The 16621-nt window shown below is 39.8% G+C and overlaps 1 long non-coding RNA gene across 2 annotated transcripts; it reads left to right on the top strand.

Moving 5' to 3' along the window:
- Window positions 1-262: 262 nt before the first annotated feature.
- On the top strand, window positions 263-15978 carry LOC124226094 (uncharacterized). 2 transcript variants are annotated; one of them, XR_006885195.1, is made up of 4 exons: window positions 263-572; window positions 7441-7563; window positions 9899-9983; window positions 14188-15978. It is a non-coding gene; the product is annotated as an uncharacterized LOC124226094 (long non-coding RNA). The 2 variants fall into 2 exon arrangements; XR_006885196.1 differs by lacking the exon at window positions 14188-15978 and having other exon boundaries at window positions 9899-10378.
- Window positions 15979-16621: the final 643 nt, after the last annotated feature.

Raw genomic sequence — 16621 nt, 5'->3', positions numbered from 1 at the left:
TTGTGACTCTCACATCCGAAATTCGGTTATGAGACGCGCGCGCACACAGCAGCAACGGCGCATACGCAGACGCGGCGAAGAGTCGGAGGACTGGTTGGGCCGCGGCGGCAGCCCAGGCTACGTAACCGAGGAGACCACGCGAAACCGCACGAGGCCGGATTCCGGCGTGAGCGGCGTTGCGAACGCCCCTCCTAGCTGCGGCCACAGCCTCTCACGCCGCAGGAGCCCCGCCCACACGCTGGCCCCGCCCCCTTCGCCGGCACAGGAACCCCTACAGGCTCCAGAGGCCCTGAGCGCGCCCCCTACGAGGCTTGTTCTCTGGCGTTTCTGATTGGCCAGCTCCCTTCGCGCAGACTAGCGTCCTTTCGGCTGCTGGGTAGCTCCTCTTCCCTCGCTGGGCGAGGCTCTAAAGCCCATGTGCAGCACATTGAGGATCTTCCGATCGGTCTTCGCTGATGCTTTTCTCATGTCCCTCTAAGGGCGAGATCACTGGGAAAGGAGCTGATGCTGGTGGAATCTTCAGGTGATGAAGATGGAGACTCCAGGTCTGAGTCGGCTGGAAATAAAAAGAGGTGAGTCCAGTAAAGAGACACCCACCCCCCACCCAGGTTGGGGTGGGAAGCCTGGGAAGGCGGGGGCGAGGCTGATGCGGAGCTGGACAATCACCAGTCCCTCCTGGCCTTGTAGCTGTGGTCTGTAGTTACTGGGTTTTCCTGAGAAAGACTTCAAAATAGAAAAAGTGATGTAAACCTGCATATCCAAACCCCTGCTTTTTAAAAGTTAACATGTGACTGTATTTGCTTCGGATTGTGTTTAGAGAAATAAAAAGTGACAAGCTAAAGGAAGAATTCACCCTCTATCCCCTGTACAGGCAGCCACTCTTCTGGATATGGGCTGTATTCTTCCAGTACCTGATTTTATTAAAAATATTAAAAAGTATTTTCCCAAATGTTAGATGCAGTATGACATCATTTAAGAGGATGTTTAAGGACGGGCACGGCAATATCAAGTGCTGTCTTGCTGCAATGACCTTTTGTATTTAACGTTTTGTAACAGGCTTTTTTTCCCCCACTTGGTATTGATTTCGTTTGTTTATATAGATCCATGCAGTTGAGTCTGTTCCATTGAAGAATAAGTCATAATGTATTTCTGGGTTCCTTTATTGATAAACATTTAGATTGTATACTCCACAAAGTAGATGTTTGGGAAGAGCTGGTAAGCTCTGCCACTATGATCTCATGCTGTGTTTAAGATGTTTTTAAGACCCTTCCATGTTGCTATATGTCTAACTTATCTAAATCGTAATGACTGCAGAGTGCTTTTCCGTAGTGTGCATCTCTCTACCTCCCTGTTGTACATTTTCACCTTCCCAATGAAGGACTTCCAAATTATGACAGTTACTAAGTGCTACCAGGTACTTTTCCAAGTGACTTCAGCATCTAGAATCCTGCACCAGCGCTTGAGAGTTTTTCTGCCTGCGTCCTCGCTAACCCTTGGCATTATCTACCTTTCTATTTGTGCCAATCAAATAGGGAGTAACGTGATCGTTCATTGTTGTTTTCTTTGTCTATTTGGAGGATTACTGAGTTTATAAGTCTCTTTAAATAATTGTTAGCATTTCAGTTTTCTCATCTGTATACCGCCTGATGATGCTATCTTTTGTTGATTTTCCTATTGAGTCAATTACATTTTTTGGTGATTTTTTTCAGATGTCGATATAGTCTAGCTATTAATCTTTGTTGCTTCTCGATATTTTAAATGTCTTCTCACAAATATTTTATGTTAACTTTGTCCTGGATCCTTAATGGAACAGAAAACTTTAATTTTAACGTAATCAAAATGATTAATTGTGGCCTTATGGCTTGTGCCTTTGGGATTTACTTCAAGAAGTTCTTCCCTACCCCTGGATTGCAGGATGTTCTCTTTTATTTATTTTTTACAAACTTTAGAGTTTACCTTACACTTTTAGGCACTTAGTTCATTTGGATTCTGCCTTTGTAGGTGATGGTAGGTTGGGATGCAGTTGAATTTCTCTCATTCAGTGAGCTAGTTTTCCCCCCACCATGTACAATCTGTCCTTCCCCATTGATATGCTCTGTTTCATTTTCCTATGTTCAATCCCCACATCCACCCGCCGCTGTCTCAGGGCTCTGCGTTATCTTGCTGTTCTCTCTGTTCTTTTTATTACTGTGATTTTGTCATCTGGGCGGGCTGATCCCCCTTTGTCCTATATTTTGAAGTTAATTTCATCTGGGAGCCTTTACCTTCCATGTAAATTTTAGAATGTTTTTATTTTCAAAAACAGTTCCATTGAAATTTTGTCCTGGATTGCAACAAATACAAATTTTTCTCCATTTTAAAAAATTTCTTGTCTTTGTTTTTTCTCTGTGTGTCACTTTGGCCAGAGATTTATTTTACTAATTTTAAAAGAGTTGGCTTTTGGTTTTGTTAATCTCTTCTATTTGTTATTGTTATTGTTTGTCTTATCACTGATTTCTACCCTAATCTTTATCATTTCTTTCCTACTGCTTTTGCTCATTTTTTCCCCTTCCTAAGTTGAATAATTAGCTCACTTAATTGTTTCCTAATGATATATTTAGAGCAACAGAATTTCTTCCAGATATGGTTTGAGCCGAGTCCTACAAATTTCAACTATCTTCCTTCACTCCAGTGTGATTTTTTTCTTTTAATTTGTTAATGTGGTGAATTATATTAGTAACAATTCTAATATTAAACCATCTCACTTTTTATAGCTTTCATAATGGAATAACATGTTTGTGTACTTATACACATAATATACAAGGATCAAGTTATACAAATGCCTAATTACTTTGTAACATTAATTCTTGGCTGATTCGGTTGGTGTTTCTAGGTAACTAGTCCTCTCTTACCCCCTCTTCAGAAATTGTTCCTTTCCCTCTTCATTCTTGGAGATATCCCCCTTTTCTCCCGAATACTCCCCCTTCTAGGTATGGCTATCGGAGGTTTCAGTCTGCCCCGAGAGACAGAAAGAACAAATGCAAATAAATTGTTTTAAGAACACTTAAAAATTACTTTAAGTAAACACAGGACACATACAAAACACTCAATAAATGTAGATATTATTATTATCATTAAGAAGGATTAGTTGTAAATTATCACAAAGTGGTACTTAGTACCTGAAGAGGTTATTAGAGCCTGGTGTGGTCAGGGGCCAAAGGGGGGCTTCACAGAGAAGGGGGTGCAGATGTGGTTCTTGAACAAAAAATTGATAGAGCTCTTTAAAAACAGGGTATTTAAAATCATTCTGATAAAACATATTGATTATAGAAAAATGGAAAAACTAGCACTTTAAAAGAAAACAGATCACCTTAATCCCACTACCCATAGACAGCCCCTTTTTATCACTTGATGTATGTTATGTCTTTGATAAAATTTTCAAATAGTTATATTAAAATGAATTCATATTCTTTAACTGCTGCTTAGCTGTCCATTTTATGAATATACCTAACATTTTGTTTATTCATTCCTTTAATGATGGACATTTAGATGTTTTATATTTTTTTCTCTCTTGCAAACAGTGCCGCAGCTTACGTTCTAGTACACATTCCTGTGTATATGTGCAGGAATTTTTCCAAGGTGTATACCAAGAAGGAAATTGTTGAGGATGCACATTGTTAATTGGACTCCAGACTGCCAAATTGCTGTCCGCAGTGTCCTTTTTCCCTCTACATCCCTGCCACTGTGGGTGTGAGATGATATCTCCCTGTTTGATTTTTTTTTTGTGAGGAAGATTGTCGCAGAGCTAGAATCTGTGCCAATCTTCCTCTATTTTATGTGGGATGCTGCCACAGCATGGCTTGATGAGCCACGCTAGGTCCTTGCCTGGATCCAAACTTGTGAACCCTGGGCCGCTGAAGCGGAGCGTGCAAACTTAACCTCTCCACCACTGGGCAGGCCCCTAACTGTTTTCATTTGCATTTCTTTGGCTTTCGCAAGTTATCAGCTATTGGCTATTTCTTAGTTCCTTTTCTGCCATTTGTTGGTGTATCTTTGTCTAGTATTCTTTTGGGTTATTTTTCTTTTACAAGAAAAACGAGATTGATTTTTAAGAGGTCCTTCTGTATTTTGGATTCTAATCCTTAGTGATACGTGAACAGTTAGTTTCTACAACTGTATTTTTTGTCCCTTATCTGTGATTAGAATGGCTCTTGTATAGGAAATATTAATTTTGGATTGTTCAAATTCAATAGTATGTTTCTTAATGATTTTTGTGTCTGCTTTAAGAAATTCTGCCCTTCCCTGAGGTCATAAATATTCTCATTTTCTTCTAAAATCTTAAAAGATTGTCTTATCTATATCTTCATTAGATCTGGATGTTTTTGTGGATGATGTGGGGTAGAGCTATAATTTCCTTTTGATTCCATATGAAAGCCAATTACTTAGCCTGAGTTCTCAGCCTTTCTCCACTAACTTTTAATGCTACTTCTAATGTATTGTATGCATGGTACTGTTTCTGGGCTTTCTCTTTTATTGTACTGATTTCCTCATTTATTTCTGAATCAAGGCTATTCTCTGTTAGGAAAATGAAATAGTCCTCCCAACCAAAGACCTGTTTGAGTCCTCATAACCACCCCATCAGTGGGGAAGTCTGATGTGGCATAGTGAGAGAGAGAACATGTCACTAGGGCATAACCCAGGATTCAGGTCCTAGAGTCCTTACACCCTGGTTGTTCAGCTACTTAACAGGAGCCTTAATTAGACCAGATAGCTAGAGTTGGTGGTCCCATTTGTATGGAGGCCCTGTGTGTGTATGTGTTTGATGGGGGGTGGTGAAGGGAGAATCCAGAAAGGGCCTATCCTCCAGATTTCCCCATTCATCTCTTCTTGTATGTGGACTCTTACTATTAAGTGTTAAATTTTTTTTTTGTGGTTTTGTTTGTTTGTAAACAGTATCTTCTTTAGAAATTAAAGTGTTCGTTAAAGCTTAACGTACAATATCTTTATATATTCATATGATTAAGTTTATCTGATAGCTTTTTCGTGACAGGTAAATTAGGACAATATGAAGCAACCAGAATGGTAGAACATGGAAGGTTCAAGGGTGGCCTTGGTTAGGGAGATCAGCTTTTAAAAGCATGGGCTAAATTAAAATTTAGAAGTTTTTTATTTTAATTAATCATGCCGTTATTTCTCCCCTTTAATTTCCATAATTATGAGTTGATTATAGTATTCTTTAATTTTTACTGTGCTAGGTATCCTGATAATAATTGTCACCCTCCCCATTCCAGCCAATAATATATTTCATTAAAAAATCAGCTTTATTGATGAATAATTTATTCACAATAAAATGCACGTGTATCACTTATATGATTGTTATTTTATATATCCATGTAGTTACCACCATAATCAAGATACAGAACATCTCCATCAGCCTAGATAGTTCTCCTGTGCCCCTTTGTACACGATCCCCTCTCTCCCAGCCCTTATACCCTTGGACCCAGGCAACCACTGATCTGCTTTCTGTCATTACAGCTTATTTTCCCATTTCACATGAATGGAATTTATATCATATGTATTCTTAAGTCTGGTTTATTTTCCTTGATATATTTTTGAGATTCATCCATGTCATTGCATATATCAGTAGTTTGTTCCCTTTTATTGCTGATTAGTATTCTGTTATATGGATATATTACAATCCGTTTTTCCATTCACCTGTTGATGACATTTGGGTTTTTCCTATAGCATTGTGAAAAAAGCTGGTATAAACACTTGTATACAAGTCATGGTGTGGGCAAGTTTTCATTTCTTTTGAGTAGAATCACTGGGCTGTATAATGTTTGTTTAATTTTATAAAAAGCAGCTGAATTGTTTTCCACCGTGGTTGTAACATTGTCCACTTCTGTCCACAATGTATGAGAGTGCTGGGTCCTCCACACTCTTGCTAACACTGGGTCAGTGTCTTTAACTTCAGGCATTCTATTAGGTGTGAAGTGGTATCTCATTGTGGTTTTGATTTGCATTTCCCTAATAACAATTATGTTTAGCATCTTTCCGTGCACATCTTTTGTGAAATGTCTGTTGAAAACTTTTACCTTTTTTTTTTTTTTCTTGTTTGTCTTCTTATTGAGTTGTAAGGTTCTTTATATTTTCTGGGTACAACTCCTTTTTCATATATATATATTATAAATATTTCCTCTCAATGTGATTTCTCTTTTTATTGTCTTAACTGATTTTTGAAGGACAGAAATTCTTACTTTTGATAAAGTACAGTCTGTCATTTTATCATTTATGGTTCATGGTTTCTGTGGTTCATGGTTTTCATATCTTTTTGAGGAATCTTTGCCTCTGCTAAAGTATTGAAGATTTTCTTCTATATTTCCTTTTAGAAGTCTTGTGGTATTTGTTTTTACATTTAAATCTGTGATATATTTTGAGTTAATTTTTGTGTAAGGTTTGAAGTTTCTTTTTTTTTTCCCTGCAGAGATTTCTAGTTGCTTGAGACCCATTTGTTGAAAAGACAGTTCCTTCCCTATTGAATAGCCTTGTCACCTTTGTCAAAATGAATTGACTATAGATGTATGAGTCTATTTCTGAGTACTCTATGCTGTTCCATTGATATTTCTGTTTATCCTTATACCAAAACATACTGACACACTGTCTTGATTACTATATTTTTCTACTGTATTTTTTATTGGAATTGTATTTTTACTGGAATTACTGTATTTTTTATTGGAATTGTATTAAAGCTATATATCAATTTGGAGAAAATTGACATCTTGAGACAATTTTAAGCCTTCCAATCCATGAATATAGTATGTCTCCATTTATTTAGGTCTTACTGAACTCAAAGAAGCATAAGGGGACTTTTTAGGGCCATTGAAATATTCTGTATCTTGGTTAGGGTGGTGGTAACATGGGAATATATGTTTGTCAAAAATCATCAAGCTGTACATTTAAATTCTGTATAGTTTACTGTGTATAAGAGACTCCAATGAAATTGATCCAAAAAGCAAAAATTAGCTCAGTTATTATATTTCTTTGCTTTCATTGACATGATTCATAATCATCAGACTCATCTGATTTGTGCATTGTTTTATCAGTTGGTTCTGTGCTCAAGAGCCTGCATTGGTTCATTATTGTCTTAATATCCCCACACGAACCCAATCCAGGAATAAATGCTGGCTCCTGTGACCTGGCAGGAAAGGAAGACAGGCCAGGGCCAGGCATAGTGATAGTGAGCAAAGCATCTGTGTCAGAGACTATTACATGTTTACTATAATCCCTTTTCTCTTCCTTGTGGACTCAGAGTTAGACTCCTGCTAATCCCTGCTTGTCAGTGTGTGTGGTCGAGTGACTGAGTTCTGGTTTGTAGAAGGTGGGCAAAAGTGATGTGTATCCTTCCAGACTTGGCCCATAACACCTACCACTCACAATATTCCATGCCTTTTTTCTCTTCAGACTCCCTGCATTAGAGACCATCCACAGGGCATCCTTGGAAGCTGTGACCTGAAGGTGGACAAGCCACAGGATGGAAGGAGCTGCATCTCTAAGTCACCAGTGAAGAACAGTCACCCTCAATGGGTTTGGAGAGAAGTCTTCTCTGATATCCACTTTTAAGTCCCGATTATAATCCACTCCTTTCATTCTCGCAGCACTCAGTGTGGTTTAGGGGAAATTCTAGATTCTCATATCTTGGTCATGGATGATAAGGAAAGGGCCTTTCCATATATGTGAGGCAAAGCAGAGCAGGGTGAGGGGGTAAGGCTCCTCAGGGTAAGGAAGGCCCTGCAGAAGAACGGAGTGGTGTTGCAGAGGCAGGTAGCCGAGGGAGGGGAGTAGTGCCATCAGGATGGGTCCTCAGGGTCTGTCAGCATCCACCAGAGTCTGGCAGAGCTATTTAGAGAAACTGATAGAAAGCTGTACCTACTGCAGTCACAAAGGATCAGGCTCAGAATCACGGATAAATTGAGGATTAATGTCTCCATTTATTGATAAGAAAATTAAGTTTTATGGAGATTAGAATGTTTGTACGTAATACAGTGCTTAGTTCATAGTAGATGCACAATAAATATTTGTTGAATGAAGGGCCTAAGACTTTTAATGCTTATGCCTTCTATCAGGGATTGAGAATTTACCCATTCCGTGGTATATAGAGGGGTATGGTACTGGTACCCAGGACAGACACATTGTGGTTGGGTGCAATGTTTTAAAAAGTTTGAATGTTAGTGTGCTTTCTGGTATTCCCTAGGCCCTACCACTCCCTATTGCCTTATCACTCACCCAGTTCACACGATGATGTCATCCGTCTGTCCCCCATGAGCTTCAGTTGTGTGGAATCCCTTCCTACACTCTCCTGTTCACAAGTCACCTTTTAAATAGAGCTTATCGCTAACTGTTGTTTTGCCCTCTCCCTTCTCCTTCCTGCCATTGCCTTCCCATCCTCTCCCTCCTATTATCTATCCACATATGTCCTCTCTATTTTTTCTCAAGTTTTTTAACCTTGTCAGTGTCGCAGTCCAATGTACACATCAGGATAGATGCGGAGAGGGCTGATGGCCACTCTGAGTTTATTATAACCAGCGTTTCAATATATACATAGCTTACAGCTGTTAAACATACACAGATGTTCTGGATGAAGTAATTAGCGAATGCCAAGAATTCTTCATGATTTCTCAAGGAGCCCTCCCTTGGCCTCTGTTTTGATATTATCATGTTATTGCTGTGCTCCTATATTTTTATCTCGGAGCAGGCAAGGCCTCTTAGGCAACGGTCCCTCCTGCTCCCGATATCGATATTGTTTCTCCATCTGTGCCCCTGGGCGGCCGCCCCCTGGCTTAGGTTGCCCCCCGCAGGGGTCTTACCAGTCATTGGCTAACCGGCCTTCTCACCTTCGGGTCACAGTTTGTTGGCAAGGTTTTTCCAGTGATTATTAACCCTTCCTATGTCAGGGGCGGCTACAAACCTTATAAGCATAAATCCTTAGGCAGCTATGCCTAATATGATGAACTAGGAAACCTAAGCCAAGAACAGAGTTGTATTCAGATATACCTTCTACAAGTCTCTATTATACATATTTAAAGATACATAAATATTATTGTATTGTGTAGTTATTAGGCAGTTAGCAGTGCTTATAAATTATATTTAATGTAAGCTTTATAAACATTCCCATTTTATAGTTATTCAGTTTTTACTAGCTGCTAACTACCTGGGCATCTTGCATGAGTCATTTTATTGTATTGTTTTCTTATCTGCTGAACAAGGGGTTTAGAAGGCATGTCTTTAAGGAAATTTACAGGTACATATGTAAGGCCCTGTGACTGTGTGATTACTACCTGGACTGATAAAACCTAAAGCAAGGGAAGTGGGGAGAATGGTGTAGTGCAGAGGGGAAGCTGCCTGTTGCTAACTGCACAAAGTTCTCCTAGAAACCTCCTCTGTAAAAGGAGCTTAAGAACCTACATCCCCAGGAGACCACTGGGACCAGTTTTTCTGGATCCCCTGAGACCAGATAATTGGATAAAGCTGTACATTCTCATCCTGATCCTTTCTGGTCACAGTCCAAAATGTCCCTTTGTGGTCACAGTCCTCTCCACAGTCTGCTCGGTGCCACCTCCTCTGGCACCCCAGGTGCTGAGGATCATCCCCTTTGCCGTACACGCGTCCATGTTACCTGTGGGGACTGTGTGGTGTGGGAAGGAAACTCCCTCCGCCTGCACCTCCTGTGTGCCCCAGGCCTTCATGGAATCCCAGGTCTCTCCAGAGAGTTGCTTTTTTGGGTGGTCTCTCCTGGAATTCCTCCTGGGTTTTTATAGTCATTCCTCTCCCCATTCCCCACAGACCTCCTCCCCCTCTTCCTTTCTGTTTTGCCACCATACCAGATGTTACTTTTACCACAGGGCCTTTTCCCTGTTTACAGAGAAAACCAAAGCCATCAGGAGGAACTCCACCAACATGGAATCCAATGTATTGATTGTTACGTCTTGCGGAAATATGGGAGACAGGTGACGAAAGTTCTGTCTTAAGGACTGGGAGGGTTTTGTTTGGTTTAGTAGCTGGAAGACAAAGAAATATGAGGCTTAATAAGCTTTCTGAGTTCACCTGATAATGTGTGAGCTGTCAGTATTTCAGACTAGCATTGTCTTTGTGAGTTATGTAACAATTCAAATAATATTTCACAAACCTTCAAATGAGTTGAAACCTAAATGTGTCATATTTGATAACAAAAGCAGAAAGCATATTTATAATATAGGATGGCTCTCACTTTTTTTTGGATAACAGTATGAGAGGAAAATGCATTTGCTCGGGAACTTTTCAATATTTAGCCTAACAATTCTAGCCAACACAGAAATCTGCTGATATTAAATAAAAGCATGCATTTTGGGGAAAAAAAATCAGGTGGTTGTCTTAGCTATTTTATTTCTTACACTTGTATATAATAAATAAAAATTTAAACAAACTTGATGGGAGCATTTTATTTCTACTCACAACTAACTACTTTAACGTTATGGGCTAATCTCTTAAATCATATATAGTTTACAGCTTTATAAATTAGGAAATTCTGATAAAATCAATACAGTAATAAAATGAAAATTCATAAATGCCCATAACTTTGGAACATATTTTAAGATACCAATTCTAAAGGAGCCAATATCTAATTTCAGAAATACATTAATTGTAAAATTAATTAGGTCAGTTGAAATATCCTGGAATTCCTTCAAACAAAACAAATGAGTGACTAAATTTAGTCATACTAAGAAGTTTGAAGAATTATGCAGTATTACAAATGATTATTATGAATACATAGTAATCTAGGAAAAATGGTTAAGTGGAAAAAGCAAAACATAAAATTGAATATGTACTATGACAAACTATGGAAAATATGTTTACAGATTTATAAAAATTAGAATTTAATGTAGATAAAAAGTTTTTTGAACGGTAGCCTTTTTCTCTAAATACTTAGGAATAGTGGACATGATTGTTATTCCAGCTTTAGCCGCCTCTAATTCTGTGGGCAGCTGCCATCAGCCACAGGTCTCCCTCTGCTGGGCAAATCTGGGGACACACGGACAAATCCTCATCCCATAATTCCTTCTCTCTTTGTGCTAGGTGAATACTTCCCTTTGGGTTTCCATGCTCTGCCCTCTTGAAGCCCTGACTGTGACATTGCAGTGTCACCCCTGGTTCACTTGTAGTCTAGACGTATCAGCTCATTGTCTCTAGGAAGGCTCCTGTTAGCTGCAAGTCTCATTCTGAGTTTTACCTTTTGAAATCATTCTCAGTATACATCCTGGAGTAGACTCTAGGTGCGCTGGGTGCAATTGGGAAGGCCTCTGATTTATTAGTGGAGATAGAGGATGAGAAACAATAGTGGGCTGGAGAAAGGGGGTTGCTGAGATGGAGGGAAACTGCCTGGAAACTCAGAGAGGATAGAGATGAAAACAAGCAGCATGTACTGAATATGCACAAAGGGGTTTTAATCTATCCTGTACCGTGGAAAGGTGAGCTCCTGCAAACAGTGATAGTTTCTTTCCCTAAGATAAGTTCCCTTTTTTTTTAATTGAGAGTTTAACAGCATTTCTAAAGGAAATATTGTCCTATAAACTGGAGGAGGGCCAAATTAGGATTCCAACAGGAAAAAGTTAAAGCAAAAGGTTTAACTGGAAAGAATATAATGAAAGGACTATTTACAAAGGTACGGACAGGGCTAAAGGGGACCACAAGGGATGATGAGGCAGCCTGAGACCAGCAACAGTTGCAGTCTGAGAGCACCCTGTGCTGGGGATGCAGATCTAGTCTCTTCTGTCCTCTGCAGAGTGATGCTGGAGCTAGGACTCTGCACAGCACACATCTGCTTTGTCAGCAGCCTCCCGCTAGTCCCTGCCAAGAGGAGACACTGGAGGGCTGGAAGGGGGAGATAGCACTTCCCATTTACTACCTGTTTACTTTCTTGTTTGTGACATCACCACAGCAAGTGTTCTTCCCCTTGTCAGCAAGAGTTGAATCCATTAACAGTACTCAGCTCCAATCTGTAAACCTGTGCTCCTAAAGTCTGCCTGATGGTGCCTCTACAGACTTACCAACACCAGTGGTCCAGCATCTGCTCCTCAGAGGTTTGGGTCCTAGTTCTGGAAGTCTTTTCAAAGAATCTTCTCTTTGTTCTCTCCACCCTAGAGGTGGTAGCTGCTTCCCACTGTTACTATCTTTGTGATACTTCAGGCCCCCTTTTGCCTTTTTTGTCCTTTATAACTGATTAACAACCATTTACATAAAATTCTTTATGGTGAATTTCAGCAGACCGACACACCCTTAGACCTACCTGTGCCATGTATATTGGACATCTCAGGGTCTGTCACAGGCCATCTACTCTTTTCGCTCTATAGGAAATCACATTCAACATATGATCTGACACCATCCCTGCTCTCCATATCAGCTGCTCTTTCAGTGTTTCCATTCTTCATGAAGGAATGTTCCAATCACCTGCTTGCTCCAGTTAAAACCATGGTATTATCCTTGACTGTGCCACCCTTCTCATCCTCACATCTAAGCTGTTGATTCTACCTCCTAATGATCTCTTAAACCCATCTATTTCTAACTTCACTGCTACCCTCCTGCTCTAATCATATATCATCTTTCCTGGCATCACTGTGACTTTTTCTTGCCTCCAGTTCTGCCTCACTCAACCCATTCACTCCACAGCTAAATTGTGGATGTGTGCTTCTGAACTATCACTGAATGTAGCCAAAGAAACGTGTAATATAGATCAATGATCCCAACACTAAGAAAACAATGTTGATCAATAAATAATTGGTGAATAATGAATGACAACATATAGCAAAGTATTCAACAGGTTTTATAAGCTGTGGGTTCAGTAAATGTTTATGAAACTTGTTCAGGGCCTTGAAAGATGTGCAGTTCTTTGGATTTTAAAGAAAAGGAGAGAAGAGATTTCAGATGAGAACAAAAATACGTGACATGAAACAATATTTGTGATTGTTTTTTGGGGTGGGGGGCGTGTTACGATGTGAAAGCTCCCAGCCTGGATGGTTTTCAGATTCAAGTGCTGAGGCCAGCGTGCAGCTGGACACCCAAGTCATGGTCTTGGTCTGCAATTCCAGTGAAGGCCTCAGGCTTGAAAGCTGCCAAGGGGCAGCTGTGCTCCTGGTGCCAGGGGTTGGGAATAGGAGAAAGAACACTCCTTGGAAGTCTCACTGCCGTAAGAGGTGCCCTTCAGATATCTAAAGTCCTGTGTTAAGGAGGTCTTTGTGTTCTGGGGAAGGAGGCCCTTCTTGACTGATAGAGCAAAGCTTTTAGGCAAGGAGCTGCACCACATCTGGACGTGAACCCAGGAGGCCTCCCTGAGAGCAGGCTAAAGCTCTCAAGGACATTCAGGGAGACTTCCACCCTGTTCTGTGTGTACCTTCCTCTCCACGAGGATGTGCTGAAGTGAAGATACAATTTCCCACGTGTTAAAGTAAGATCATAGACTAACTGCTTCCCATGTTCTCCTTAGTCTCAAGCTCTTAACACTCTAGATGGTGGTTATTTCCTTCTCTCAGGGAACTTTGGGGCTCCTGGTCTTCATGTGTAAATATGCTCTATTATCTTCCAAAATTGCAATGTGCACTGAAAGTTCTATGAGTCCTTCAATAAATGACTGACCCTAAGGGTAGTTGGGAAGCCTCCAAATTTGCAATTGGTGTCAGAAGTGAGGGCAGTCTTGGGGACTATGTACTGTTCCTCTAACTTCATAAGAATATAATAAGATCTTCATGCCCTTGAGATAGAGGATGATTTCTTAAAAGACATAAAAAAAGCTCTAATATAAAGAAACAGTATAACTAGTTGAAGTAAATTAAATGAACTTTTATTCATCAAGATATCCTTGAAAGAGTAAAAGGACAAGTCACAGAGTAGGAGGAGATGCCTGCAACACATATATGGACAAAGAGCTTGTGCCCAGAATTAGAGAAAAACAACTATTTTAAACCAGTGAAAACCCAAAAATAACCTGTTACGGACTGAATTGTGTTCTTGAAATTCATATGTTGGAACCCTAACCTGTAATGTGATTGTATTTGGAGATATAGGCCCTTTGGGAGGTTATTAAGGTTAAATGAGGTCATATGGGTAGGGCCCTAATCTGATAGTGCTGGTGTCCTTATAAGAGCTGGAAGACACCAGATTCCTCCCACTCTGTCTCCCTAGATGCACAAAGAAGAGTGTACATGAGGACACAGTGAGAAGGTGTCCATCGGCAAGACAAGAGCTCTCATCAGAAACCAAATCTGTCAGCACTTTGATTTGGGACTTCTAGCCTCTGGAACTGTGAAAAAATAAATCTCTGTTGTTTAAGCCACCCAAGCTATGATATTTTGTTACGGCAGCCTAAGCAGATACACAATGCAACAGAAAAATGGGCAAGAGATGCAAAACAAACCACAATGAGATACCACTGCACATCTGCCACTACAATTAAGAAAGACTAAAAAACAATTGGAAAGGACGTAGAACAACAGGAATTCTCATCTAGATTTTACTATTAGGTTTCTGAGGTTCATCTCCATCTGTTTATTACTATAGTCTTAATTTTCATTCCATTGCATGTAAGTTGCTACAACTACTTTCAGAAAGAGTTTAGCATTTGATCCAGTGAGTCTACTCCTAGGTGTACAAAAAGCAGATATGTGTTCGCATAGCTACCCAAACACATGCACAGGTATGTTCATGGCATTGTTCGTAATCGCTAAAAAAGAGAAACAAATGTCCATCAACAGTGGAATAGATACCTAAATTGTGGTACATTCATAAAAAGGAATATTGTACAATAAAAATTAATGAATCAATTATACACAGAAACACAGGTGAATCTGTCAAACCTCATGTTTTGAGTGAAAAACACCAGGCATAAAAGACTATATATTGTTTGATTCCCATTTTATATAAGCTTCAAAACCAGGCAAACTAAATTGTAGTGTTAGAAATCAGGATAGTGGTTACATTTAGGGAAGATGGAGGAGTTACTGATTGGAAGCAAATATGAGGAGACTGGGAGAGTTGGCTGAGGTTCTGTTTCTTGACTTGTGTGATGGTTGCAGTGGTGTTCACGTTGTGATCATTCGTTGAACTTTACATTTCTGTTTTGTTATGATTTTTTTATATGTTATGTTTCCCAATTTTAAAAAAAGTTTAAAATATGTTGGTATCTTCTACTAAGGAAAGTGTTTTCAATGAGGAAGAGTTAAGCATCCAGAGTAAATTTTCAAATCTCCAATTTGCTTATGGGTAGGTTTATGGGTTGCTTAACTGCTACTCATTTTTGTTTTTCGTTTATCAATATTCAAATACCGAATATATATTTAGTGCACAACTGAAGATCATGTAGCATAATAACAGCTTTATAAGTAAAAGGATGAAATCAACCCACCAGATTTTTTTGGAGTTGCTACCGCCATTGACCTAATCCTAATTCCAATGAAAAAAAAGTAGCCTTTCCCCCCATTGTGGGACACGTGATAGTGCAGACTTATGGGTCACTTCTCACACACCTTTGGTCCTTATTTTAGAGAAGCAGAACACTGCTGGGTTCCTTAGGGGCAAGGTCTAGACTTGCACACTTGAACCTTGCACTCTCTCTGAAGAGCCAACAAATAAGTGAAGGATCCTTTAAAAAACAGAAACATACAGAAGTGTGGCAGAGAGTGGCTATTTAATCAAACCTATTTTGTCTTGTTCCTAGGCAGCAGAATGAGAATACTTGATCTGCCTCCTTTCTATTTCCTTTGTAGTTAGGAGTTCCCATGTGGAGAGGGAAGCACCAAGACCCTCCAGAGAGTTTGGAGGAGGGAGTGATAAATTAATTCAGAGAGTACCCACTGATTCTTAGGTCATAAAACTTTTTCCAATTTCCTTCCCACTGGTTTGCATTGACCATGGCTCAGCATAGATTTAAGGTAAAAGCATACTGCCCTTAAGATATTGTTGGCCTTTAATAGCTGATAGGAGATGCTGAGAGTTCAGAGTTCAGAGAGCAGGACAGTCTCTACAGAATTTTGCCTGATGAAAACAGAAACTAAATGACTTTCAATGCTTCTCTAGCTCTAAGCATTCTACAATTCTTTGCAAAGCTGGAATTGCCCTATGATTGCCCTAAAATTGAAAAATAAGAACAGGAAGGGTGGATGATCTTTATCATATTTTATAAAGGATCATCAATCCTCAGTCAAAACAATGTGGTGAGGCTGGCCCCATGGCCGAGTGAGTTCACATGCTCTGCTTGGGCAGTCCAGGGTTTCTCGGGTTTGGGTCCTGGGCGTGGACACGGCACTGCTCATCAGGTCACGCTGAGGCAGCGTCCCATATAGCACAATCAGAGGCACCCACAACTAGAATCTACAACTATGTACTGGCGGGATTTGGTGAGAAGAAGAAGAAGAAAAAAGAAGATTGGCAACAGTTGTTAACTCAGGCGCCAATCTTCGGAAAAAACAACAACTGTGGTACTAGTGCTTGAATAGACAGAAATAGAAAGACTTCTTGAATAGAAAGACTGATACAACAGGATAGCAAAGTCCACAAATTGACAAGTCGTGTAAGAATTTTGCACATACACAATAAAGAAAACCTTTCTTTCTTTTTTTTT

The sequence above is a fragment of the Equus quagga genome, chromosome 15 (genome assembly GCF_021613505.1).
Source record: "Equus quagga isolate Etosha38 chromosome 15, UCLA_HA_Equagga_1.0, whole genome shotgun sequence".
In the NCBI taxonomy this organism is placed as follows: domain Eukaryota; kingdom Metazoa; phylum Chordata; class Mammalia; order Perissodactyla; family Equidae; genus Equus; species Equus quagga.
Note: the sequence above shows the minus strand (reverse complement) of the source record. Positions and strands in the feature narration are given on the sequence as shown.